Source organism: Rhinolophus sinicus, linkage group LG16 (assembly GCF_036562045.2).
Source record: "Rhinolophus sinicus isolate RSC01 linkage group LG16, ASM3656204v1, whole genome shotgun sequence".
Taxonomy (NCBI): Eukaryota; Metazoa; Chordata; class Mammalia; order Chiroptera; family Rhinolophidae; genus Rhinolophus; species Rhinolophus sinicus.
The window spans coordinates 5,457,761-5,463,699 of NC_133765.1; the positions used below are offsets into that span (position 1 = coordinate 5,457,761).

Here is a 5,939-nt window from a genome sequence, read left to right on the forward strand (position 1 = left end):
TCGAGAAGATGAAGGGCAATGCCGAACAGGTATGGCACAAATGTTTGAATGAGGAGCAGTTGTGTTAAGACCCTGCCATACTTTCAGCCTGAATGACCGCTACTCTGCAGCCAGGAGCATCTCTCAGTGGCAGTGTCTGCCCTCCCTGTCACCTGCTTCATGTCTAAAAGAGACAGTACAGATCTGGGCATGAGTTTTATGATAAGGTCAGTGTCTCCAGGCTCCCCTTGTGATTTGTTGAGGAGCAGGAATAAATATGCACATGTTTTCCTCTCACATAATCTTTACTCCCCTTTGGACAGGCATCTCTTCTCATTCCCTCTGAGTATCAAAATGAAGGAATATTCTAAAAAAAAAAAAAAGGGTTCGGTTTTCCTGCCATGTTTTCTTCTCTCTAACTCCCTCAGCCCTCACCCTCTCCACTAACACTTACCAAGTGAAAAGGTCTCCATTTAATTTGAAGACTATCAGTCCCATAGTCACTGTCAGCAGGGTTTTATAAGAGCCTGCATTCTGCCTGGCCATGATCAAGTCTTTTTGTGCCATCAGAGGAGTCCAAGACACTACCACAGGTAATTGAGAAAATTGGCTTGTCAGTTACTAGTTGTGTAACCTTACAAACCCCACGACTCATTGTTTAGAATCAAATTCTTCTCAAGCTGGGTAAGACCTCCAGAATTATACAATGTTAAAGGTTGAAGGGGTCTTAAAGATTTTCACCTAAACTCTTTTACTAAAAGAGAAACATAACTCATAGACACAGACAATAGTTTAGTGGTTACCAGAGGGTAAAGGGGGTGGGGGTGGTAGATGAGGGTAAAGGGGATCAAATATATGGTGGTGGAAGGAGAACTGACTCTGGGTGGTGAGCATACAATGGGATTTATAGATGATGTAATACAGAATTGTACACCTGAAATCTATGTAACTTTACTAACAATTGTCACCCCAATAAACTTTAATAAAAAAAAGAAAGAAAAGAGAAACATGCAGTCCAGAGATGTTAAAAGACTTGTCACTTAAAGTTACACTTTCCTCAACATTCTTCCCTCTACTCCAACTCACCTTCAGTTTACCTAGTTTCACTTTTTAATATAATTGCTTTTAAGCCACCTCTCTTCTACCTAACATCATATAAGGGAAAATGTTTCTAAGCTTGGTATGTAGAAGATGATTAAAGCATCTCTCAATCTCTTAAAATAGGACATGCTATCCTAACAACAGTAAAGTCTTTCCATTTAACTTTTATTTGTCTTGCTGCCATATGTTAAAAACTTTTCCCAACAAATAGAGAGGAAAGGGGTCCCATCCTTATGTATTTTTCCATAGGTGTCAAATAAGCAAATTTGCCCCCTCTGTGGCCTTGTCTCCCCTCCTCTCGTTTAGCCTTCTCTTGTTGAAGTTAAGAAATCAGAACTTCCAAGCTTGTAAGCCATATGTTTAGCCTTTAAAGTCAAATGAAGGTTAGTTAATTGAAAAACTGACTCTTTGCCTAATGACAAAAAAGTAATATCTTTAAAAGCTTTCTCTTTTATTTTATGCCAAAGTTGAGGTTGATTTATTAGGCTAAGTCCAGCCTGGGCTTCTGGCATCTGAGCATGTCAGAGCAAAACTGGGACAGAGAACAAGATAGAGACCCTCATATGTGAGAGATGTAGAATAAAGATACAGTGGACAGATTTTAGAAGAGCTCCCTAATTTTGTATTATGCAGTTCTCAATATGTACCCATAAACACTTTAAAAAGCACTGGAGATAGTGAGTTAGTTGGAGTCCTGAGGTCATCCAAACCTTCGCCACCCTCTCCTCAGTTTCCCCTTTCCGCCATTATGCGGGAGGGGGTGGTTGGGTCCCCAAGACCCTACTCAGAGCCAGGCGTCAGATGAAATTCCTTAGATTTAACCAGAAAATCCAGAGAGCGAGAAGGGAGAATTTGGATCCTGGCCCTACTTCAGCCACTTTTCTCTCCTCCTTTCTGAGTCTCTTATCCCCTAACACAAGGACGCTGCAGGCGACAGGATGTCCTGATCTGGCCTTCTCCATAGACTCAACATGTCCCTAAGTTATGGCCTAGCCCTGGCCCCCCGGCTCTGGGCCATCCAGCTCTGGGCCATCTGCCCCATGGCTACCCTCAACTAGATGCAGCCTTCTGAAGCAGCGGCCTCCAACTCTGGGTCCCACGGCAGGCGGGCCACAGCTAAAGGGTGTGATTCTGCGCACGTTCAGCCGCAAACCCAAGAAGCCTAATTTGGCCAACTGAAAGCGCTGCTGCGTGAGGCTCAGCACAGGCTGCAAGGCCATTTGCTTTATCCCCAGAGAGGATCACAGCCTGCCGGAGCACCATATTGTGTTTGTGCAGGGCGGCCACACCCAGAACCTGCCCAACGGATGTCAAGCTCAAGGTTGTGCATGGCAAGTACGACTGTGGCCATGTGCAGAAGAAGTGACCTCCAGGGGCAGGGTTGGGGTTCATGTGGAACAAGAACCTTTGTCTCTGGGTTCCTGCAGTATCCTTGGGAAGCTAAGCCAGCTCTAGAAGTCGCTGGTCCTGGTTCAAATCCTGACTCTGCCTCTTCTGTCGGGACCACCAATAGCCCATAGGAGTCCTGGGTGTAAATTAGAAAGAGACACCCCTCTGTCAACACCCTTGGCATGTGCGTACAGAGTGTTGGTGCAAGGGGCCTCTTCTGTTGGGACAATCCACTGTACCGCCATCTGATGGGAAGGTGTTGTAATAAACACACAGACCCTGTGGTTGTGATGTGTAAAAAAAAACAAAAAAACTGGAGAAAATGCCAAGAAGCCAAGCTAAAAATACCCGTGGAACAGCACAATCAAGGAGCAATTCAGAGATGAGTGTGAGTGCTTCTTGGCAGGTGTGCGACTCAGAGCACGGAGTCAGACTGCAGCGCACGTCTCAGGCTCTTTGCATAGGGACTGAACCATAAGACAGTGTGATGTAGTGGGAGGAATTCATGCATATAGTTTCAGACTCGATGTTTGATTTTTGAATCAGTCCACTCCAATAGTGAAGCAAGTCTGTCTAATGAACACCTATTATGTGCCCTAGAATTAAAAACGAAAATAAATAACACAAAACATACTCACTACTTGGGGAAGTTTGCATGAATTTTTGAAACCTTCTGATGGCTCCTCATCTCCCACTGGAACAATTATAACTTGGTTTTAATGGCTTCCAAGTTCTCTGTCTACCCCAGTTTCAGCATCCTACTTCTAACACTTAGTCATGTGCCACTGACAAATATTTCCTCTACTTTGCTTTTTCCAGTTATGAACTGTCTGTTCCTAATTATTGGGAACATTTTACCATCAGTACATTCCCTCCCTCTCTTCCAGGGCTTCCATAAGTAATTTAATAATATTCAGGCTCTTGCTCTTCAGGCAGGAGGATCCCACTTCTTTAAACATTTCTGCCTAAGATGTTTCTAAATTTCATAAGCCTTCCCTCAAGTGCCTCTTAACGAGGAGAAAAGAATGGAATAGAAGAGGAATGGTGAGGAGGGGGAGAGTCATGCTCCCTTCCTGCGGGTGCACCCAAGACCATGATCTCCATGTTGATGAAAAACATTCAGAATCACATACTTTTTCATATTTTAGATAAAAATTGTTATTTGAGACAAAGACTTGAGGAATCAGTAGTCCAAAGGCAGACATCATGTGAGCAAGCTTCCACAAGACACAAAAAACAAAGTTTTAAAAAGTAACATGAGACATTACACATTTACATTATGCATAGATCAAGGTAAGTGTGTTTATCACCCTGATGTAATTTGCTTACTCTGTCCCTGGCTTGTCCTTCAGGAAACTCTCTCTCCCTTGTACCCAAAATTATTTTCAAAGTCTCTTCCTTTTAGAGGACAGAGGTACAGAGCTCTGTGACCTAATTGTAGAAACTTCCTGCTGCTGATTTGTGAGAGATGTTGATATGATGTTGATTTGAAATTTGTGAGAGATGGGTTGAGTTAGAGGTCATGAAGTGACTCAAGAAAACTGAGTGCTATTGATAAACTTTTGGGCAGTTTTTCAAAAATGGAAAACACTTTTTCATTTGTTCATCATTGACACATTTGCATAGTTTTCATTTTGAGTGCTAAATGGAAATATCCTGTGTATACAGTATATAAAATCATTACTTAAAAAGTTGACACTCAAGTTTGCATTGGGAGTAGGTGGGCTTTGCTTTATGTAAGAACTCTGAAGTGTTTCACATTTCATGGATGGAGAAATAGTAAGGTTGTTGGTGGCTGGAATCCAGGGAAGTTGAAGCAGCTCTACTTTTCCCAGAGCCAAGATCCCCTTGTGGCCCTCAGTACCCCATTCTCATCAGAGAAGAGAGAAAGAGAGCCCCTGGGACAGGTCTCTGAGTTCAATGACATCTCTGCCTTTGAAAGCAGAATGTCTCCTAGCAGAACTCTTTAGATGGGCTGCCTTTGAGTGAGCTGAGCAGTTTTAAAGTCCCAGGAGGAGAGTGGCATTCAATCTTCATTTTTGATGTTCTGATACTACTTGTGGGTTCTAGATCCCTGAGAGAGAGAAGTAATTGTCTGTGGGTCCTATATTTTCTTGGCTCTCTTTCCTGGGGTTGCTGGTCAGACCTCTGACCACTGTGCCCCATCCAACTCTGGCATTGATGATTTCTACAAATTCAGGAGAGGTCTATTCCTAAGGGTACCTGGATTCCTGCCCCTGCACTCCCTACCTCATTTCACATTCAAGCCAAGCTCTCCTTGTGCTCCACCCATAGGAGTAACAACAAACGCCTAGGGGCTTTTATCAGATCAAAACTTTGTTCTCTGCAATGCCCCATCTGGGCCATTAAGGTTGGCTATATCTTCTTTTGGCTTATCTGAGGCAGGACTGCAGAAGACCCCTTTGGGAGACAGTGAAAACCCTCCCACTAGAAAATAAAGTCCAGGAGGGGAGAGGTTTTTTTTCATTTTGTGCATAGTACGTGTTTAATAAATATCTGTTGTATAAATGAACATGAATGAATGCATGAACAAATGAATATGATGGAGAGAAGAGAAGGCAGAGAATAAGAGCTCTTTGATACAAAGCAGATACAAAGAAGTAAGCAAACAGATGAAGTGGCCTGCTCCCACCATGGATCCCAACTCCTTTCCTGATGTTTTGTTCTTTGGAAAATTCCTATAAGTAACAGAATGACTTGTACATGGCTTTCACTGACAGCAAAGCAACCGCCCCCCTCCAAAAAAAAAAATAAAAAAATCTCAGCACAAAGTCACTTTGCCAAAGCAGCCAAAGTGAAAAAACAAGCCATTAGAGAGAATACTGAAGAGTTAGGGGCATCGAGAGTCACAGGTCTGCTGTGAAGACAGCAGGATAAGCAGTTGAACTTGCCTATCTAATGTGTGTGTTTGCAGTGTGGGGCTGGGAAAATGTGACTTCCAGGGAAAACAGGGAACTAGGCAGGGAGGTTCTGAGGAGGGGAAAGAAGGAAGATGGGAATGTGATGCCTGGGAATGGAATCACCATGTCATCCTTGACCAAGCATTAACACTTTTTGGCCTCTTTTTAGCTGACGAGGATGGTTTAATTGAGTTGTTTGTTTCAGCCACTGAGAAATATTTCTTTGATTACCTTCTCTGAGACTCATGTTGTCTTCCTTCTGTAAACTAGAAAACCCCCAACATACTAAATACCCATGAAGTGCTGGAGTCTGTACTAAATGCTTCTATCAACACTATTATTTTATTTAATTTTCTCAGCCTTTTGTCAGGAATGTCCCATTTTTCTCTTCTTTTTTTTTTAAATTTTATTTTATCAAATTTATTGGGGTGACAATTGTTAGTAAAATTACATAGATTTCAGGTGCACAATTCTGTATTACATCATCTATAAATCCCATTGTGTGTTCATCACCCAGAGTCAGTTCTCCTTCCATCACCATATATTCGA

At 42.6% G+C, this 5,939-nt stretch overlaps 1 pseudogene; it reads left to right on the plus strand.

The window, feature by feature from the left end:
- The first annotated feature begins 2,018 nt into the window (after nt 1-2,018).
- On the plus strand, nt 2,019-2,446 carry LOC109438904 (small ribosomal subunit protein uS12m; annotated as a pseudogene).
- The last annotated feature ends 3,493 nt before the right edge of the window (nt 2,447-5,939 follow it).